This window comes from Miscanthus floridulus, chromosome 14, assembly GCF_019320115.1.
Source record: "Miscanthus floridulus cultivar M001 chromosome 14, ASM1932011v1, whole genome shotgun sequence".
Classification (NCBI taxonomy): Eukaryota; Viridiplantae; Streptophyta; class Magnoliopsida; order Poales; family Poaceae; genus Miscanthus; species Miscanthus floridulus.
The window spans coordinates 47,293,196-47,315,965 of NC_089593.1; positions in this window are offsets into that span (position 1 = coordinate 47,293,196).

A 22,770-nucleotide genomic window follows, 5' to 3' on the forward strand; every position below is an offset into this window, starting at 1 on the left:
ACTATAAAATCCATACTTATCTCTTCCCATTTCCAACCTGGAATAGAGAGTGGCTGAAGTAATCCAGCTTTCATGTGTACAGCCTTGACCCGACAACAAGTGTCACACCTAGCCACATAAGCAGCTATCTCTTTCTTCATTTTGGTCCACCAAAATCGAGGCTTTAAATCATGATACATTTTACTACTACCAGGATGAATAGATAGTTTAGAGGAATGAGCTTTGGATATGATTTGATTTCTAAGCTCCCTATCCTTCAGAACTACCAACCTATCCTTGAACCATAACACGCCTTCCTCATCTACTTGAAAATGTTTGGTTTCTTGCTCTTTCATCTTGCGCTTGATGTGCAACACACCTGCATCTATCTTCTGTAGCTCGGTAATTCGACTCTATAGAGTACAACTGACAGTGATGTTGTGAAGGACTGTAGGATGAAGGAGCTTTGACAAATGGACATCACTCTCAATCAATGAGTGGCAATGCGACTTTCTGCTTAAGGCATCCGCGACGACGTTTGCCTTGCTAGGGTGATAGTGCACTTGGAGGTTATAATCCTTGATCAACTCGAGCCATCTTCTCTGACGCATATTTAACTCTGGTTGAGTGAAGACGTACTTGAGACTTTTATGATCAGTGTAGATGTTGCACACATTGCCAAGTAGATAATGTCTCTAGGCCTTCAAAGCATGAACAACTACAGCGAGTTCCAAGTCATGCATTGGATAATTCACTTCATGCTTCCAAAGTTGGCGAGAGGTATAAGCAATGACTCTACCCTCTTGCATAAGAACACCTCCTAACCCAATACCTGATGCATCATAGAACACATCAAAAGGTTTCTCGATATCCGGTTGTGCCAAAACCAGAGCCGATGTTAGAAGAGTTTGCAGGGTATGGAAAGCCACATCACACTCAGGAGTCCAGACAAACTTCATGTCTTTTTGTAGCAATCGAGTCATAGGCTTGGCTATTTTAGAGAAATCCAGGATGAAGCGACGATAATAGCCAGCCAATCCTAGAAAACTCCGAACCTCATGCACCGAGATGGGAGCCTTCTAGTTCAATACTTCTTGCACCTTGGTGGGGATCAACCATAATTCCACCATCGGACAACATGTGTCCAAGAAAAGGTACCTCACGAAGCCAGAATTCACATTTGCTGAACTTTGCATATAGCTAGTGTTCCCGCAACCTAGTGAGAACCACCCGTAAATGTTCAACATGATCTTCTTCATTCTCAAAATAGACCAGGATATCATCTATAAATACCACCATAAATTTGTCCAACTCAGGCATAAACACTGAATTCATCAGATACATAAAATGTGCGGGGGCATTGGTCAATCCAAAAGACATAACAAGGTACTCATACAGACCATATCTTGTAGAGAATGCAGTTTTTGGGACATCCTCAGGCCAAATTTTGATTTGATGATACCCAGATCTCAAATCAATCTTGGAAAAGACTTTTGCTTTAGACAACTGATCAAACAAGATATCGATGCGTGGCAGAGGGTACTTATTCTTGATTGTAACTGCATTCAAAGGTCTATAATCTACACACATGCGTAGAGATTGATCCTTCTTCTTCACAAAGATGGCTGGGCACCCCCACGGAGATGAACTAGGGCGGATAAGGCCTTTCTTTAGCAGTTCATTCAACTAGGTCTTAAGTTCGGCTAGTTCATTAGGAAGCATTCTATATGGCCTTCTAGAGATGGGAGCTGTACCAGGAAGCAACTCTATCTTGAATTCTACTTCTGGATCCAAGGGCAATCTAGGCAAATCATCGAGGAAAACATCTAGAAAGTCACACACGACGGGGATATCTGCTAGAGACTTTACTTGCACCACATTGGTTGTGCAAGAAAGATTGATGTCCCTAGGTAACTGTACTAGAAAACCCTCCTGATTGCCAGGATCTCTGAGCATAACTACCCTAGTCAATGTATCAATAAGCACTCCATGACGGCTCATCCAATTCATTCCCAATATCACATCGATACCTAGCCCCGGTAAAACTACCAGATCAACCTGATAACTTCGCCCCTCTATCACAAATTGTACATCCCCAACTACCAGCTTGGTTGGGATAATACCATTGGCAGCCCTAATACAATAACCCTCACCCTCAATAGTATATGTTTTCTGCATAAACTTGGATGCAAATGATGGACTAATGAAGGAATGCGAAGCACCTGAATCAAATAGTACAACTATGGGGTGTTGGTCAATCAGAAACTTACCGGCAGTCACTACCTCTCCTGAAGGAATCTCAGTAATATTAGTGTGGTTCACTTATCCCTGACGGCCACCCTGGTAATTATTCTTCTTAGGGTAAGGGCACTCCCTTGCCCAGTGGCCTGTCTTGTTGTAGTTCTAGCACGGCATGTTGCTTGGTCCCTGGAACTGCCCTAACTGGTCATGCCCTTGGGAAGAGCAACTATAAATGCCTTGCGAAACCCAGTCTTGGCAGGATTCTTCTTCTGCGGTGGGCAAAACTTGGCGGCTGACGCTAGAGGACGGAATGGAGCCCTCTGTGTGACGGGAGCCTTAGATTGTGAGGCACCCGCCTCATAAGCCCTCTTATGACTTTTTGAAGCCGCATATACAACATTGTTGTTCTCTTGCGATAAGGCATCACTCACAAACTCATTAAAATGAGCACACTTGCAATTTCCCATGGTCTTCATCAGTTTGGGGCTAAGTCCCCGCTTGAAGCTAGCAATCTTCTTAGCATCAGTGTCCACAAACTCGGTAGCGTACCTTGCAAGGTTGTTGAAAGCTTGCAGGTATTCATTCAGGCTCTTGTTCCCCTGAGTCAGCTTCATGAACTCTGTATGTTTGATCGCCATAAGACCAGGAGGAATGTAATTTCCCCTGAAAGCAGACTTGAACTGATCCCAAGTGATTTGGGCATTAGTAGGCATAGTGGACCGATGATGACTCCACCAAATGCCAGCCGGCCCATGCAGTTGGTGCGATGTGTACTCAGTTTTTAGCACCTCAGTCAAGCGGAGCAGACGGAACTTCTGCTCAAGAGTATTCAACCACTCATCAGCTTGTAGAGGCTCCTCAGCCTCCTTGAAGATTGGGGGTTTTGTGTCAAGGAAATCCTTGAAATCACTGTATTGATTTGGATCCGGTCCTTGGCATGGACCACGGCCATCACGATTCGCAATCATACGGAGGGCCTCGGCCATAGTGCGTTGTCCTTCCGCAAGCATCGCTATCAATTCCGTGGGTGTGGGTGGTGGTGGCGGTAGATCATCATCATCACTCGCACCGGTGGAATGAGTACGAGGCATCTGCACAATGCGCAACCAGTAATTATTGATGATGTCAGCACATTGGAGAGGAACAATATAATCGTGCCAAACTATATTTACTAACGAGAATGAAAACATCATACAATAAATAGAGGCAATAATTTATTCTCCAATCACCACATCATCAAGTAGATTACTAGCGCCACACGTAGTGCATTCCAACATGACAAGTTTTAAACTTCACCATAACGTTACGCATCCCGAAGGGAGCGAATTAAAGTACATTACAAGTATGACTGCAAAAGCTTAACTAGTGAGACTTGCTAACAAACTACTCATCGAAGTGATCACTATCCACATCAGAGACACCTTGGACTTCTTCTGGGTATTCCTCTTCTTCTAACTCTAAAGAAGCATCTCTGTGATGGGTCACACGATCCAATTCTTGTGCAGCCTCATCTCTCGCAATAGTGAGGTGCATCAGCTGGTTATGAAGCTCGTCTCTCTCGTGTGCGGTTTGACACCACTGTTGCAGACGATAATTTGCAATACCGTGAATCTCCTCAACTTCATACTGAGAGATTACACTTTATACTTGGGATAAGTAATTATAAGGGAGGGAGTAATGCAATATGAATGGCATGAGTGAATATGATGCATGCTCGTTCCGTACGTCCTCACAAACCTAAGAAATTTAAGCTTTAGCGGAATATACGGTGGCATACATACGTTCTCTCAATTAGCGGTAACTAGTCGATCTACACGGTGCGTTGTTAGCGTACCTGTAGAAAAACTTCATTGCAGCCCAACCCAACAAGATATAATGCTAATTACACAAGTAGTACTAAGACACTCTCCATATATACATCCCCCGATATATATACTTCGGTATCCAAACTACCCGACAAATGTACCCACAATTAAGTACCTTCATATATACATGTATGCAACATGTAAATACTCCAGTAACCACAACTAGCTCTCCCCTAGACCGACGGTTGGACGGTCATGCTCTTGCAACTCACACTTACTTTAGCGTAGAGGCAATTGATCCATACATTACCATTCAAACGAATGGCACCCATGCAATATCACGCCGCATGGACGACGAAATAGAAACAATCAATTCCCCCAAGTTAGTAATTGATTATATATAAGCCACCTAGAAGTCCTTAAGTGGGCTATAAGGGATGTGATCACCAGTATACCATAAAAATTTTGATTTTTGAATACTTATATATAACTATAAGTTTGAAAACCATTTTAACAACAAAAGCTTTTGTTTTAAATAGCCGTAAGACATGTTTAATGTTGAATCTAGCTCTGATACCAGCGGTCACAGAACCGACCAATTTATAAGAGCACAAGTACAAAAACAATCGCTGAAACGATTAAATTCTCAAACTTGAGCCCATATAAACCCGGTAGTCAACCGAAATCTCGAAGGATTTCAAACCAACTTGCATACAACCAAGATCACAGTAATTCAACATAACATATCGTACGTTACAACATTTCGCATATGTTCGCAAATAGGTTACATCATCACAGAGTCATTGTTATTACAAAACAAGTCTTGTAAACATGCGGAAGCAAATAGTTTACTCACACCCCGAGTTCAAATACACACACTGGTTTGCTGATCACGGCCCGCAAAAGCATTCAGATAAGAGAACGGAGATCATGCCCATGATCTAGTCTTCATCACCCACCGGGTGGAGACAATACTTGTAGAATCCCTGATATAGAAGGTCATCTGCAACAAGAGGGAATAAACCCTAAGTACGGGATTGTACTCAGCTAGACTTACCCATCGAAAACCAAACAAATGACACCAAGGATTATGCATAGCTTAATGTAGTGGAGCTGGCTGACACTTTCTTTTTGCAGAAAAGCATAAGTAGTATGATCAACTCTTGTCCTGACTAGCAGTGACTTTTTAACCATTAACCTGTTAACTACATTAGCACATATACTAAGCAATCATTTTATTAGGGTGCAAACATTAATAACCATATCAGGTATTCATTGTGGCAATCTTATCATCATCATCCATTTAACCATATCGTTAAATTAATTGAATCTATGTTGTCGCTGCTCAGTCAAGTTCTCACTATCCGGGAGAGACGGTGATTCGAATTGATTCCTATCCAACTGGAGGGGTATTCCTAAATACAAACCCTGCTTCCCCCGTCAGGGTTGCAACAAGTCACCTTTGGTATGATTAAGGAGTCGCGAGTCCGAACAGATCGACATTCTCAGAGAACCACTCTGCCAAGGTTGTTCAGGACTCTAACCCGCCTTGGACTTATGCCAATGGCTCTCCGCACATCCTTACTAGCTCTAGAATGTCGCCACTGCTCGCGTCCCCGGCCTGAGTCAAGCTACTAGGCTTCGCGGTCGGAACGACTTATCCGGCCAGCTAACTGTTAGGCTACGTTCAACATGACATGAGGACGTACAGCGTATCGGTCCTTAAATGACTCAGACGGAGTCACTATGTCCAAACCTACACAAGACCCCGTTCGGTCTTAATTCATTATTCACATGGTTCTTTTCCACGATAGGAAATATAGCCAACCATGATCCACCTCATCCTAAAGCTCACAGGTGATAGGAAATCACCTGACTTCTACCGCATTAAGCATGGCTAAGCATTTAACCTGTCCTGCACTTAAATAGGATTCCAGTGCGATATCTGGACAAGAAGAATATATAATGCAGCAATTAGTTCCAACCAATTCCTATACTTAATGCATCATCAACAATAAAAGATACTCAATGTATTTATAAAAACATGGGAGGCTTAATATGCTCCGGGGCTTGCCTTTCAGGAACGAGGAAGGCTGGTGGTCAGGGCACTCGGGCAATTCCTCCGCGGCGACTGCTTCGTCGGCTTCCTGCACCTCGGGCTCCTCCACCTGGTTGGCTCCCTCGAACTCCAGCAACGTCACTCCCTCCAGCACACCTATTGCATGAATGTGCAAGATAAATATCATGGATGCACATGAACGAATGTCGGGGATGCTCGGGGAATGAACATGTTCGCTGTGGTTTGCATATCCCAACTTAAGCCCTATTCAAATCACTTTACTTACCACGTTTATACAACCTAATGTATAATTGCTCATCTTTAGTTAATGACCTAGCACCTGCACCTAAGCATATTTTCAAGTTAGGCTAACTCCTAAACAATCAACGAGAACATTGCACAAGCATACACTCAAGCATTTGTATTTCAACCAAATGGAGACTATGTAATGGTACAGTAAACTAGCCATAACTGGAGATTTATAAATCCAAATGATATGAAACAAGACAATTTGGAAAGCTTATGAAATTGTCTACAATTCATTTTCAGACCTCAGAGCATGATTCAAACCTTCACTAGGTCGAATTCATCAATCAACAGAGGTCTACCCTCACAAGGCAGAGAATAAGCAAAAACTGAAACCTAACTTTAAACAGCTGTAGTTTCTAAACTACTGGGCCAAATGCCCTAAAATTTTGACAGGAGCTAGATACATAAATTATCTACAACTATTGTATTCATTACAATCACAGAAAACCAAAATATCATGGGGAGCTTTCTAAAGTCCCCAGATCTGTCTAGAGGGACATAATGCAAACGAAATAATTAGTAACTTATGATGTAAACATATAATTGGACAAAACTAAGTCTACTCACATGTCACACATATTACAAGAACACTAGAAAGTAGGGTGTTCATTCCCAAAACATTTTTCTCTAATACCTTTCTTAATTTATTTAATTAATTAGAGGAAATAGTAAACATATATGAAAACTACACCATTAAATCTACAAAAATTACAGTAGACACTACATGCCCTAAGTAGACTACCATAAAAATTTCACACCATTTTAGTAAGTACAACAGCCTACACAAAAATAGTAAGGCAGAATGGCTCAAAATGGCATAATTAGGAAACCTTAGTGAAAAGTGTCAAGCAACAGATTTCATATTTTTCCTAGCATCTATGAGGTACCAAGATACTACCTACCAAGTTTCATGGCCATAGGATTCATAGATAATTTACAAAAATTCACACAAGTATCTACCAATGATAAAAGGAAATTCTATAACTCAAAAACTACACATGCAATGTCTCTCAAATTTTAACCAGAGCTTCTACTAAGCAATACTAGCTTACCCACAAAATTTCACAATTTTTGGATCAAGGAAACTCTAGATATGATTTAAACAAATTTGCATGCATTCAAAAACACTTTTCAAGTTCCTATTTAATTCATCCAAAATTTCTACATAAAGTGCTCAAGACCTATTTTTCTTAAATACTAGACCTAACTATGAGTCTAACAAAATTGGAAGTACTCAATTTGGATCAACACATTTAAAGATACAAAAATCTCAAATCAGCATTGAAAACAGCATTTTTGAACTAGCCCTATGAATACACAGCCACTGCCGTGTGGGTCCCGGTGTCAGCCGACCCCACCCGTCAGCGAGACGAAAACAGAGGACACGGCTGCAACAGCGCGGAAGATGGCATAGCTCACCGGCAGTGGCTCTACGGGCGACGCGGAGGGTACCTCCATGCTCGCCATGACCTACCACGTCCAATGACCTACTAACCCTAAGCTCTAGCGGACTCTAGGTACCCCGGCCTCAGAGCACGGTGGCTCGGCCATGGCGCACGGCGGGGCTCCGGTGAAGTCCGGCCATGTAGGGCGCGGCCAAGCACGGTATGAGCTTCTAGGACTCATGGGGAAGCTAAGGGGAAGAAGAAAAGAGGATGAGAGGGCTCCAGTGGCGGTCGACCACGACGAGCACAACTCCGGCGAGGTTGCATTCATGGCGGTGGCGGCGGATTAGCCAAATGCGACTAGTACCTTAGGTTCTCCGGCACAATAGCAAGGTGTACGAGCTAGAGGAAGCTACGGCGGAGCTGTTGGCGGGAGCTGGCTGGCTACGGTGCCACGGCGAGCAGGCGCGAGCATGGCGGAGCAAAGGTGGAGCTGCTGCGGTGCTTTGGGCGAGCAGAGGAAGCAATGGAGGAGGCAGAGCGCGTGTAGGCGAGTGGAGAGGCAGCAGGGCATCGTCCATTTCAAGCTGGCTAGCGCATGGCATGGTCAGGCCAAGTTGAGCGTGTGGTGGCCACGCGGTGGCAACCTCCTGGCCACGGTCGGCCATGAACGGTCAGGTCAGAATGGCCATCAGGCCTGATGAAGCCGACTGACAGCGCCATTTGGAGCCGATGGATTTCCGAATCCTTTGATCATTAGCACAAACTACCTAAGCAAAAGTTGAAGCCCTATGTTCCAGCTACAAAACTCATTTAGAGACCAAAGTCTAATTCGCAAAGGATGTAGAGTAAAATCATGCCAAAGTTGGCTCAAACAAACTGGAAATGTATTTAGGACTTAGAAAATTTTTCAAGTGTTGAGTCCACCATCAATGCTGACTTGTGGGTCCTTTTGGGGCATGTTGTGCACTTTTTCATGACTTGGCTTCTAAACAAAGTTTATTACTTATTAAATTTGCTACAACTTTGCTTTAGGTTGCTCAGCCATGCAAACATCCTAAGCTACACTTTTTAAATAGTCAAACACAGGAGCTCTAGGGGTCCAAATTGGTTAACCATGACTTGGAAACCTAATTAGGCAAAATGATCAACATGAACAATGTTCCAAATGACATCCTAAGTATAACTAAGGTTCTTAGGAGAATAATTGGCCACACCATACATTGGTGACATAAGAATCAGGCATCACAGGCATTGAAACATGGAAGAACAAGTGAAGTGTTACCTTTGTTTCAAGGCCATGTTTCATATGTTTCAGAATCATGTTTCATGTGATATAAGTTCACGAATGGATGCATGATGCTCATGTTCTTGAAATGCAGTGCAAATGTGGAAGCTAAACACCTGGGGTGTTATAATCCACAAGCTTCGCCGGATGATCCCCAAACTCCCGATCACCACCAAGCCATCTAGGTGATGGCGATCACCAAGAGTAAGAAGCATGAACTCTCACTTGATCACAACAAGCCTAATGAGTAGGGTGGATGCACACTTGCTACTCTCCTTGCACTAATGAGGCCTTAATCTTGGATTCTCAAATCTCAATCACCTCACTAGGCTCTTGCTCTCCTTAGCACTCTCAAGGGTGTTTTTTAGCTGAACAAATGGGCAAAAGACCTCCCTTGGATGAATAAAGAAAGTATTTATACCCCCTCATTCAAAATGAACCATTAGGAGGTTAAGTCAGCACTCTGTGGGGTGACCGGACACTCCGGTCAAGGTGACCGGACACTTCGGTCAGTTATCCCCACCACAGAGCCGTTAAGTTGTGACCAAACTCTGACCTATGTTCGGTCACGAAAACTGCTGTCTAAAACCTTACTAATGTTGACCAGATGCTGGCACCCAGAGTCTGGTCACTTTGCTGTTCAATGTCCGGTCAGTTATCGGATCCTAACCAGCATCCGGTCAGCACTGACCGGATGCGTCCGATCAGGAATTTCCCTCTCTAGAACCTCTCTGGAGTTGACTGGACTCTAGCACCCAGTGTCTAGTCACTTTTCACTTAGCGTCTGGTCGCAACCAAACGGCTCCAGTTGATCAAATGAATTGACCGGACTCACCATTCAGTGTCTGATCACAACCAGACTAGCGTCCGATCAGTCATTTGACCCTCCATTCACTTCCAACTCGAAATCATATATGAATGAAGTTTGCTCCAATTGATCTTAGGGCTACTCTAGAGCTACCTAGCGCTAGATTTGACAAGTGTGCACCACACCTAACCCACTAGACTCACTTAGGTCAAGCTACTAGTCCATACCCCCTTTAATAGTACGACCAAAGGAAAAACAAGGTCCTAAACTACTCTAAGTGTCTCTTCAACACCAAACGACACTTAGAACTAGTCCATCCTTAACCTTGTCGTCCATCCTTTGAAAACTGAAATGATTTCCATCAAAGGGGCATGTCAACCATGATTTCCCAATCAAGTGCCATTACCATGACCTAACTTAATTGCCTCTGCAAAACGCACGTTAGTCATAGTAATCTCGTATTGTCATTAATCACCAAACCCCAACTAGGGGCCTAGATGCTTTCAGTCGGTCGGCCACTGCTGCGCCGCTGCTGCTTGGTTTCAGGCCGGCAATGGCCGACTAACGGAGCAACATCAAGCACATGTAACTCCCAAATGAGCTTGAGTTGGTGAAAAACCCCTTAATAGGAAATGTAGAGCTACATGTACTGTCCAACTTTGCTTTATAAAGCTTCCTCTAATTTGCCATAGTTTTCAAACTACAATGCTCCAAAGTAAGCTACTTTGAAACGGAAAACCAACTTTAGACTTAGCAAAATTTCTAAGTCCCTAAACATCATTTGATTGCTACTTTGGAGCGGTTTTTTGACTATGTTAGGCACTGAATTAGCTCATGACCCTTAAATAAAGTTTGTTACCCATAAGATAAGCTATAAATTTTATTAATGGTGCACTGCCATGCAAACACTCTAAGCTACTATTCAACTTTGGTCAAACTAGCATCATGAAAAATGACATTTTGAGTAAACTAGGACTTAGAAGCAAAATTGGCCCATGTCATGAATACAAACATTGTTTCATTTACCATCCTAGATATGTCTAAGGTGTTTTTGTGACCTCACAACCATTTCTTACATTGGTCACACATGATCACAAGCATATGCATGTATATAAGCAACATCACATGTGATAAAGATAGAGTAAATGAGATGAACTTTCATATGGTCATGCTCATGAATGAATGGATGATGCTTTTGCTCATGAAATGCAAGTGTCAAATTACAATGCTTAACACTAGGGTGTTACAACAACTCCCCCTTTGTTTGAGAAAAAGAAGGAGATATGGGTGACCATAAAAAAGGAGACGTATCGGGGAGCTGCTAGAGCAATGAAATTGCCTTATGTCCCCTAATATGATAGGTTTATGGGAATGAGAGGATGGTAGTAGTTTCCAAAAAAGCAATTGGTAAATTGATGAGTTTTCTAGTGGCTAAAAAAATGAAGAGCATAATTGTTGAGTTCCTCCAATAGTTACCTAAATCTCGATTTTAAAATATAGAAGACAATTTTACATTAAGGACTCCGATCCTAAAAAATATAAGACAATTTTACATCAGGAATCCAAATCATTCTAACCAATTTTTATATTTTCCCTCTCTTCCCTCTCTCTTATATTTGCATCATAAATCATGTCCTACTTTTTATTCGTCCCCACCTCTTTCCACCTTTAGATTAGCGGACGGATTAGCACGCCTATTTATCCGTGCGATTGGATTATTTTTCCCAAGTGCGGAAAAGATTGGGAGTTTGAAAGGTCCTAATGGCTAGGGGGTGAATAGCCTAATAAAATTTCTACAACAACACTTAACAAAAGGTTAGACAATTATGAGGCGAAGCAAGAGTTGTGCTAGCCTACTCAAAATAAAAGCCACCTAACACAATTCTAGTTTAAATAGTTTCTATTCACACAATAGCTATGACACTACCCTATGTTAGTGTGCTCTCAAACGCTAACTAAAGAGCCACACCAACCAAGCAAGCAAGCTCTCACAACTAGCTACACTAAAGAGTTTGACAACTAGTTTGCGGTAATGTAAAGAGAGTGATCAAGAAAGTTATACCGCCGTGTAGATGAAGGAACCAATCAATCACAAGGATGAATAACAATGAAGACCAATCACCTCGGACCACTAGAGTACCTTTTGGCTCTCCGCCGGGGAAAGGTCAAGAACCCCTCACAATCACCATGATCGGAGCCAGAGACAATCACCACCCTCCGCTCAATGATCCTCGCTGCTCCAACCCATCTAGGTGGCGGCAACCACCAAGAGTAACAAGTGAATCCCGCAGCGAAACACGAACACCAAGTGCCTCTAGATGCAAACACTCAAGCAATGCACTTTTATTCTCTCTCAATCTCACAAAGATGATGAATCAATGATGGAGATGAGTGGGAGGGCTTTGGCTAAGCTCACAAGGTTGCTATGTCAATGCAAATGGCCAAGAGAGTGAGCTTGAACCGGCCATGGGGCTTAAATAGAAGCCCCCACGAAATAGAGCCATTGTACCCCTACACTAGGTACAACGCGGGGTGACCGGACACTGGCCTTTAGCGTCCGGTCACGTGATTCACGCCACATGTCCCCTGCTTCAAATAATGTTCACCCGATCTCAATGGTCAAGACATGACCGGACGCGTCAGTTAGAAAGTGACCGGATGCTGAACCTCAGCGTCTGGTCGTTTCCAGTAAGGTTCCAAACGCGAATTTTCACGACCGGACGTGTCCGGTCATGCCCGACCTGACTCACCCAGCGTCCAGTCACTCAACATCTCCTCTGTGCGCCTCACGTTAGCATACGTCAGCACTGACCGGACACACCCTGCCAGTGTTCGGTCACAGAGTGACCCAACGTTCGGTCATTTGACCGATGCCAGCATCTTCGCTGTTACATCTAACCGGACGAGCTGGTCCAACCGAGGCCAGCGTTTGGTCACTTCCAGTGACCTCCATCTTTTCTGTCTAGGGCACCAGTGGCACCGTCGGACTGTCCGCACTCTACGGGCGGACACTTCACCAGTGGAGTTTCTTACCCTTGCTCCCAAACTTCACCACCCTTGATCAAATACGCCAACCACCAAGTGTATCACCTTATGCACATGTGTTAGCATATTTTCACAAACATTTTCAAGGGTGTTAGCACGCCACTAGATCCTAAATGCATATGCAATGAGTTAGATCATCTAGTGGTACTTTGATAACCGCATTCCGATATGAGTTTCACCCCTCTTAATAGTATGGCTATCAAACCTAAATGTGATCACACTCTCTATGTGTCTTGATCACTAAAATAGAATGGCTCCTACAATTTATACCTTTGCCTTGAGCCTTTTGTTTTTCTCTTTCTACTTTTCAAGTCCAAGCACTTGATCATCACCATGGCATCACCGTCGTTATGTCATGATCTTCATTTGCTTCTCTACTTGGAATGTGCTACCTATCTCATGATCACTTGATAAACTAGGTTAGCACTTAGGGTTTCATCAATTCACCAAAACCAAACTAGAGCTTTCAATCTCCCCCTTTTTGGTAATTGATGACAACTCTTTCACAAAGATATAAATTGAAATTCAATTGAATCCATGTTGCTTGCCCAAGCATATTTACCATTTGTAAAAGGATATGGACAAGTTTCATGAACCCTAAATGGTAGCAATTGCTCCCCCTACATATGTGCTAAGAGTTTGGATTGTAGCTTGCACATATGCTTAGATAGGAAATATAGGAGACAATGTCTACCAAATGATGCTAAGGTATAAAAGATGGACCTTTGAAGCATGATACCAATCGGAGTGCACCATTATACTATCCTTAGCATCATGGTTAGCTTGATACCACTTGGAAACAACACTTTGAAAATGAAATCACTATAAAACCTATGCATGCTAGTTTTTCATTTCATCATTCAATCCTACAACTAGCATACACCACACAAGCATGGATATCAAAATTTAAAACTTATGCCATGCAAACAAACATATGAAATACACATTCAAATGCACCATACAAGTTCATGAGCTTGCTCCCCCTACTTGTGTGCTCAAAATTTTAATTGATTCCTTTCCTTTGTCATATCTCTCCCCCTATGTCAAATTCTCCCCCTATCAATTATATCTTTATTTCTCTCCCCTTTGGTGTCTATTTACTATCTTTGTGCACTATTTCTCCCCCTTTGTCATCAATGACCACAAAGGTTTAAAAAGTAGATAGGTTAGGATTATCAATGCCAATCAATGGGGTGAGGATCATTTTCCCAAATTTGATCCAATCTAGATCATTTGCCAAAGATATTTAACTCGGTTTGATCCAAGGACAAGCTTCTTCACACCTCTACATAAGAGTTATCTTGTACCATGTTGAGTTAAACACTTAGAGCTCATTTTCTAGATTAAACACTAGGTTTACAAGCCCACAAATATGTCATATGCTACCACTAGATCAAAATAAGCATAGAAGCAATAGTGGTACCATACAATCATCAAATTCATTTGATTTTCATGAATGAGCCTAATAAAATGGAGAGATGACTAGATGCACTAAACATGTCCTTAGCAAGGATGTATGCCATGCCAATCAACTTTTACCTTAGATTGCTCAAAGGAGAGGCATGCCATATAAGTGGGGAGTGCATCAACACATATTTGAGAAATCCAATATGTTTAACTCATTCCTTAGCTTGCAAAACATTTTCTCATCCAATGGCTTGGTGAATATATCGGCAAGTTGATCTTCGGTGCCTACACTCTCAATGCAAATGTCCCCTTTTTGTTGGTGATCTCTTATGAAATGGTGGCGGGCATCAATGTGCTTTGTTCTTGCATGTTGAACCGGATTGTTGGTCAACTTGATTGCACTCTCATTGTCACATAGCAATGGCACTCTCTTGAACTTGATTCCAAAATCACTCAAAGTGGCCTTCATCCAAAGTATTTGTGCACAACAACTACCGGCGGATATGTATTCGGCTTCGGCGGTTGATAATGCAACACTATTTTGCTTCTTTGATGACCATAAAACAAGTGATCTTCCCAACAATTGGCATATGCCTGAGGTGCTCTTCCTTTCAACCTTGCATCCCACATAATCCAAGTCAGAGTAACCAACTAGCTCAAACTTTGCTCCTTTGGGATACCACAAACCAACATTTGGTGTATGCTTCAAGTACCTCAATATTCTCTTTGTAGCTTTTAAATGACTTTCTTTTGGTTGATCCAAATATGATGTCAATACTCTCCAATCATGGACATCTCAAACTCATTAGCCATCATCTTTCCAAACTCATCACAAAAATCTTGATTGGTTGATCCAAATATGATGTCATCAACATAGATTTGCAACACAAATAAATCTTTTCCAATCTTCTTGATGAAAAGAGTGGTGTCAACCTTGCCCATCATGAACCCTTTAAAGAGTAGGAAGTCCCTCAATCTCTCATACCATGCTCTAGGTGCTTGCTTCAAGCCATACAATGCCTTCTTCAACTTGTACACATGGTTGGGCTTCTTGTCATCTTCAAAACCGGGAGGTTGCTCAACATATACTTCTTCATTGATGTAACCATTGAGAAATGCACTCTTAACATCCATTTTATAGAGCTTGATGTTGTGGGCATAAGCATAGGCTAGCAAGATTCTAATTGCTTCCAATCTAGCAACCGGGGTATATGTTTCTCTAAAGTCAAGACCCTCAACTTATGTATAGCCTTGTGCTACCAATCTTGCTTTGTTTCTTACTACTATCCCATCTTGATCTTGCTTGTTTCAAAAGACCCATTTGATTCCAATCACATTGTGTCCCTTTGGTCTCTCTACTAATTCCCATACTTAATTTCTTGTGAAGTTATTCAATTCTTCATGCATAGCATTCACCCAATCAACATCCTTTAATGCTTTATCTATCTTCTTTGGTTCAATGGATGACACAAATGAGAAATGCTCACAAAATGATGCTAATCTTGATCTAGTTTGCACACCTCTTGAAATATCACCAATGATAGTGTCCAATGGATGATCCCTTGCAACATTGGTTGATTGGAGTATTGGAACTTGATTGCTTGCACTTGCTTGATCATTGGGTTGAGATGATGTACTAGCCACTTGATCTTGTTCATTGTCATGAGATCCACTTGTACTAGCTTGATTTGTATCATCTTGCACATTTGAGTTAGAGAGCACTTGCACTTGATCATCTTCATCATCATTCACTTGCCTAGGCCTCAATTCACCAATATCCATATTCTTCATGGCATTTGAAAGTTGAATGCCTCTAACATCTTCTAAGTTCTCATTCTCTACTTGTGAACCCTTGGTTTCATCAAATTCAACATCATGAACTTCCTCAAGAGTACCACTATCCAAATTCCAAACTCTATATGCTTTGCTTGTAGTGGAATAACCAAGTAGGAATCCTTCATCACATTTCTTGTTAAACTTGCCCAATCTAGTGCCTTTCTTCAAGATATAGCATTTGCAACCAAAGACCCAAAAATATGCAATGTTAGGCTTTCTACCATTCAAGAGCTCATATGGTGTCTTCTCTTTTAATGGGTGATAATAGAGGCGGTTGCTACAATAGCATGCCATGTTGATAGCTTTGGCCCAAAAAGATTGACTCACATTGTACTCACTAAGCATAGACCTTGCCATGTCAATGAGTGTTCTATTCTTCCTCTCAACAAGGCCATTTGATTGTGGGGTGTACTTGGCCGAGAATTGATGTCTAATTCCAAATTCATCACACAACTCATCAATTCTAGTGTTCTTGAACTCACTACCATTGTCACTTCTAACTCTCTTGATGGTTGTTTCAAACTCATTATGAATGCCCTTGACAAATGATTTGAATATTGCAAACACATCACTTTTGTCCACTAGAAAGAATACCCATGTGTATCTAGTGTAATCATCCACTATCACAAAGCCATATTTGTTACCACCGATGCTAGTGTATTGTGTTGGCCCAAACAAATCCATGTGCAATAACTCAAATGATTTACTAGTGCTCATCATGCTTTTCTTAGGATGGGTGTTTCCAACTTGTTTGTCGGCTTGATAAGAGCTACAAAGCTTATCCTTTTCAAACATAACATCTTTCAAGCCTCTAACCAAGTCATGCTTAACCAATCTATTCAATTGTTTCATTCCAACATGAACAAGCCTTCTATGCCATAACCAACCCATACTAGACTTAGTGAACAAGCATATAGATAATCTAGCTTCACTAGCATTGAAATCAACCAAGTATAGATTCTCATATCTAAGTCTTTGAAGATCAAGTTAGAGCCATCTACACTTATGATCTCTACATCATCTACCCCAAATATGCATTTGAATCCAAGATCACATAATTGAGCCACGGATAGCAAATTAAAGTTCAAGCTCTCTACTAGCAATACATTGGATATGCTCATATCATTGGATATTGCAATCTTACCAAGCCCCTTAACCTTGCCTTTGTCATTATCACCAAATGTGATACTATCATAACCATCATTGTCATTGGTGTTGATTGAGTTGAACATTCTTGCATCACCAGTCATGTGTTGAGTGCACCCACTATCAAGAACCCAATGCCTTCCTCCGACTTTGTAATTGACCTACAAAAGAAGATCAATTTTTTTAGGTATCCAAACTTGCTTGGGTCCTTGAATGTTAGTCACTAAGCTCTTTGGTACCCAAATGGCTTTCTTCTTTGAGTCCATCTATGGTTTACCAATGAACTTAGCCTTCACACCATTTGTACCCTTAGTAAGCATATAGCATGAATCAAGCTTAAGGGAGGATACATTAGCATTTTTGCTCTTGTTTTTGCACTCTTGCTCTTTATGGCCAACTTGCTTGCAACTAGTGCAAAACTAACCATTGTTCTTCATAAAACTAGTCTTGTGAGGAGCAAAGGTCGCCTTGCCTTTCTTGGGGGTATAGCCCAATCCCTCTTTGTAGAGAGAAGCTCTTTGGCTACCCAAGCACATAAGCAAGCGGTCCTCACCACCATAGGCCTTAGCCAAAGTGTGAGTGAGCTTGTTAACCTCCTTCTTGAGATTCTCATTCTCAACCACTAGTGAAGCATCACAAGTGAGACCATCACCACTAGATGAGGTGGAAGTGGAGGTACTACAAGAAGGGTTAGTAGAAGGAACAATGATAGGCATAGATAGTGATTCATCAATTATATCACAAGTTAAACCTACATTGCAAGTTTCAACATGCTTCCTTTTATTTTGCTCATCAAGCAAAGAGGAATGGGCCTTTTCAAGCTTTTTGTGAGCTTTCTCAAGCTTCTCATTGGCTTCCTCTAGCCTCTCATGAGAGGCATTGAGCTCATCAAAGGCTTGCTTAAGGGCTTTTAGTTCCTTTCGTAAGCTTTTGTATTCCCTTCTCTTGATGTCAAAGTGTTCTCTAGCATCTTCTAGCATGTCAATTAATTCATCCTTAGTAGGTTCATCAACATCACTATCACTATCACTATCATTTTCATTTTCATTATCATCATCATGTTCTTTATCACTTTCATCATCGAAAGTGTGTACCTTAGTGGCCTTAGCCATGAAGCATGATGAAGAGTTGAAGAGAGAAGGCTTCTCATTGATATCAATGCTTGCTAGAGCCTTCTTTTTGGTGGTCTTGTTATCATCACTATCATCATCATCATCACTTGAGGAAGCATCACTATCCCAAGTGACCACATATGAACCACCCTTCTTCTTCTTGAAGGTCATCTTGTCCTTCTCTTTCTTTTCCTTCTTGTCCTTCTTCTTGTCCTTCTTGTTCTTCTTCTTGTCATCATCATTGTCGCTATTGTATGGACATTGAGCAACAAGATGATCTTTGCTTCCACACTTGAAGCACCTTCTTGATTCTTCTTTATTTTTGGATGAAGACTTCTTTCTTCTAGCACGGTATCCTTTCTTCATCATGAACTTGCCAAATTTCTTGACAAAGAGAGCCATCTTCTCATCATCCATCTCATCAAATGAACTATCATCTTCACTTGATGTTTCTTGCTTTGCCTTGCCTTTGGATGATGTGGCCTTGAATGGCACACTCTTCTTCTTTTCATCTTTCTTCTCCTTCTTTTCTTCCTTCTCATCATCATCTCTATATGTATCATTGGTCATTATGTCTCCCAACACTTGGTTTGGTGTCATGGTGTCCAAATCACTCCTCACTAGAATAGTGACCAATGTACCAAATCTTGAAGGTAAGCATCTTAAGAATTTGTGGGAGAAGTCCTTGTCCTTCACCTCTTCTCCAAGTACTTTGAGATCATTGACAAGCACTTGAAGCCTATGAAACATCTCTGGCACACTCTCATCCTCCTTCATCTTGAAGCTTGCAAACTTCTCTTTTAGAATGTATGCCTTTGCACCCTTCACGGCTTGAGTACCCTCAAATGATTCTTCCAACTTCTTCGAAGCCTCATGAGCCATCTCAATATTCTTAATTTGCTCAAATGTTCTCTCATCAATTGCATCATGAATAGCACTTAGAGCAATGTCATTGTTTTGGAGAAGCACTTCTTCGACCGCGGTGGGATTCTTCGGATCCTCAATCTCAATTTTGGTTCCTACCATCTTCCACACTCTTCTATTGATTGACTTGAAATGTGTGGTCATCTTTGATTTCCAATATGGATAATTTGTGCCATCAAATTGGCGTGGCTTCTTGGTGTTGTTGATTTGAGCCATTTTTACACCGAAAGTTGTTAAGCCTCAAATCACGGTGACCTCGTCTCTGATACCACTTGAAAGGTCCTAATGGCTAGATGGGGGGTGAATAGCCTAATAAAATTTCTACAACAACACTTAACAAAAGGTTAGACAATTATGAGGCGAAGCAAGAGTTACGCTAGCCTACTCAAAATGCAAGCCACCTAACACAATTCTAGTTTAAATAGTCTCTATTCACACAATAGCTATGACACTACCCTATGTTAGTGTGCTCTCAAAGGCTAACTAAAGAGCTACACCAACCAAGCAAGCAAGCTCTCACAACTAGCTACACTAAAGAGCTTGACAACTAGTTTGCGGTAATGTAAAGAGAGTGATCAAGAAAGTTATACCACCGTGTTGATGAAGGAACCAATCAATCACAAGGATGAATAACAATAAAGACCAATCACCTCGAAATCAATGATGAACACAATGATTTTTTACCGAGGTTCACTAGCTTGCCGACAAGCTAGTCCTCGTTGTAGCAATTCACTCACTTGGAGGTTCACGCGCTAATTAGCATCACACGCCAAACCCTCAAAAGGGTGCCGCACAACCAACACAAGATGAGGATCACACAAGCCACGAGCAATCCACTAGAGTACGTTTTGGCTCTCCACCGGGGAAAGGTCAAGAACTCCTCACAATCATCACGATCGAAGCCGGAGACAATCATCACCCTCTGCTTGATGATCCTCGCTGCTCCAAGCCATCTAGGTGGCGGCAACCATAAAGAGTAACAAGCGAACCTCGCAGCAAAACCCGAACACCAAGTGCCTGTAGATGCAAACACTCAAGCAATGCACTTAGATTCTCTCCCAATCTCACAAAGATGATGAATCATTGATGGAGATGAGTGGGACGGCTTTGGCTAAGCTCACAAGGTTGCTATGTCAATGCAAATGGCCAAGAGAGTGAGCTTGAAACGGCCATGGGGCTTAAATAGAAGCCCCCACAAAATAGAGCCGTTGTACCCCTACACTGAGTACAGCGCGGGGTGACCGGACGCTGGCCTTCAGCGTCCGGTCACGTGATTCACGCCACGTGTCCCCTGCTTCAAATACTATTCACCCGATCCCAACGGTCAAGAGATGACCGGATGCGTCAGTTAGAAAGTGACCGGACGCTGGACCTCAGCGTCCGGTCGTTTCCAGTAAGGTTCCAAATGTGAATTTTCACAACCGGACGCGTCCGGTCATGCCCGACCAGACTCACCCAGCGTCCGGTCACTCAACGTCTCCTCTGTGCGCCTCACGTCAGCATACGTCAGCACTGACCAGACGCACCCTACCAGCGTCCGGTCGTAGAGCGACCTAGCGTCCGGTCATTTGACCGACGCTAGTGTCTTCGTTGTTACATCTGACTGGACGCGCCAGTCCAACCGAGGCTAGCGTCCGGTCACTTCCAGTGACCTCCGTCTTTTCTGTCTAGGGCACCGGTGGCACTGTCGGACTATCCGCACTCTATGGGTGGACACTCTGTCAGTGGAGTTTCTTACCCTTACTCCCAAACTTCACCACCCTTGATCAAATGCGCCAACCACCAAGTGTATCACCTTGTACACATGTGTTAGCATATTTTCATAAACATTTTCAAGGGTGTTAGCACTCCACTAGATCCTAAATGCATATGCAATGAGTTAGAGCATCTAGTGGCACTTTAATAACCGCATTCCGATACGTGTTTTACCCCTCTTAATAGTATGACTATCAAACCTAAATGTGATCACACTCTCTAAGTGTCTTGATCACTAAAACAAAATGGCTCCTACAATTTATACCTTTGCCTTGAGCCTTTTGTTTTTCTCTTTCTACTTTTCAAGTCCAAGCACTTGATCATCACCATGGCATCACCGTCATTATGTCATGATCTTCATTTGCTTCTCCACTTAGAATGTGCTACCTATCTCATGATCACTTGATAAACTAGGTTAGCACTTAGGGTTTCATCAATTCACCAAAACAAAACTAGAGCTTTTAGGGTTGAGGTTGGGAGTTGTTGGAGAGTAGCGTTTTCAATTTTGCCAAATAAATCTAGATAAAAAGTGGGTTTTGGAAACTCTTGAAGATGCTCTTAGTATCCTAAATCTTCTTCCCGAAAACACCATGTTTCCAACTCCCAAAAAGGTACGTGGAAAAAAAGAAGGCCATCTCTAGTAGTACCCAATATTCCACTTTTAAAAGATCATAATTTAATGCCACTTGGGTTATTTTTTTTTGCGGAATTTTTTTTCCGCATGAAAAGCTTCATAGTCGCGCGCAGGCAGGCACCCCGCCACCCTAGCTCCCGCTCCAGCACCTCCCAGGAGGCGGCCGTGGCCACCTCCCAGCCGGCCTCAGTAATATTGTGACGAGTCTACAAATATGAACAAATATATCAACAACAATTGCCATGAATAAGAAAATTATGTTTACAACATCATAACCCTAGGAATCTAAAAGTAATATTCGCAAAAGAAAAACAATATGAAAGTTATGTTTAGAACATCATAACCAGGAAACAATACCACACGAACAGTACCATGCAAGCAGTAGTAAGCAGCATGTACAGGCCGTCAGCAGGCTAGTAGCACCAGTCGGCCATCTGCACGTACACGCCATCAGCAGGCCAGTAGAAGCAGCAGCCGGCCATCAGCAGGCGAGCAGGTAGTAGCAGTCGACCATCAGCAAGGAAACCAGGTAGTAGCAGCCCGCCATGGCCTTGCACACACAGGCGACAGCAGTCCAAAACACACTCGGCCACGCGTAGGCACGAGGGAACAACCAAGGGCGGACGCCAGCAGTCCACGGCAATCCCGGCGGCGGCAAGAAGCACACAGGGCCGCGGCAAACCTAGCAACGGCCGAGGCAAACCTAGCGACGACCAAGGCAGTTCTAGCGGCGGCGGGTAAGGCAAACTTAGCGACGACGGCGGCCGGCAGGAAGCCATGGCGGTAGCGGAGGCACAGCAAGTCCACGGCAAACCAGGTACGTACCTTGTCGCTACATCTGCGGCAGCATCGATCGTCTATCCTAGACGGCGAGCGTTGGACGACGCAAAGGAAATCATGATGGAGGAATCGGTGATGGAGGAACTCGCGCGCGAAGGGACGATCGTGGCAAAAGTCCGCACGCAAAGATGGAAGCTGCGCGGGAAACCTCTTACCGCACGACGCCGAGTCCGCGTAAAGTTACGCGTAGGGATGAA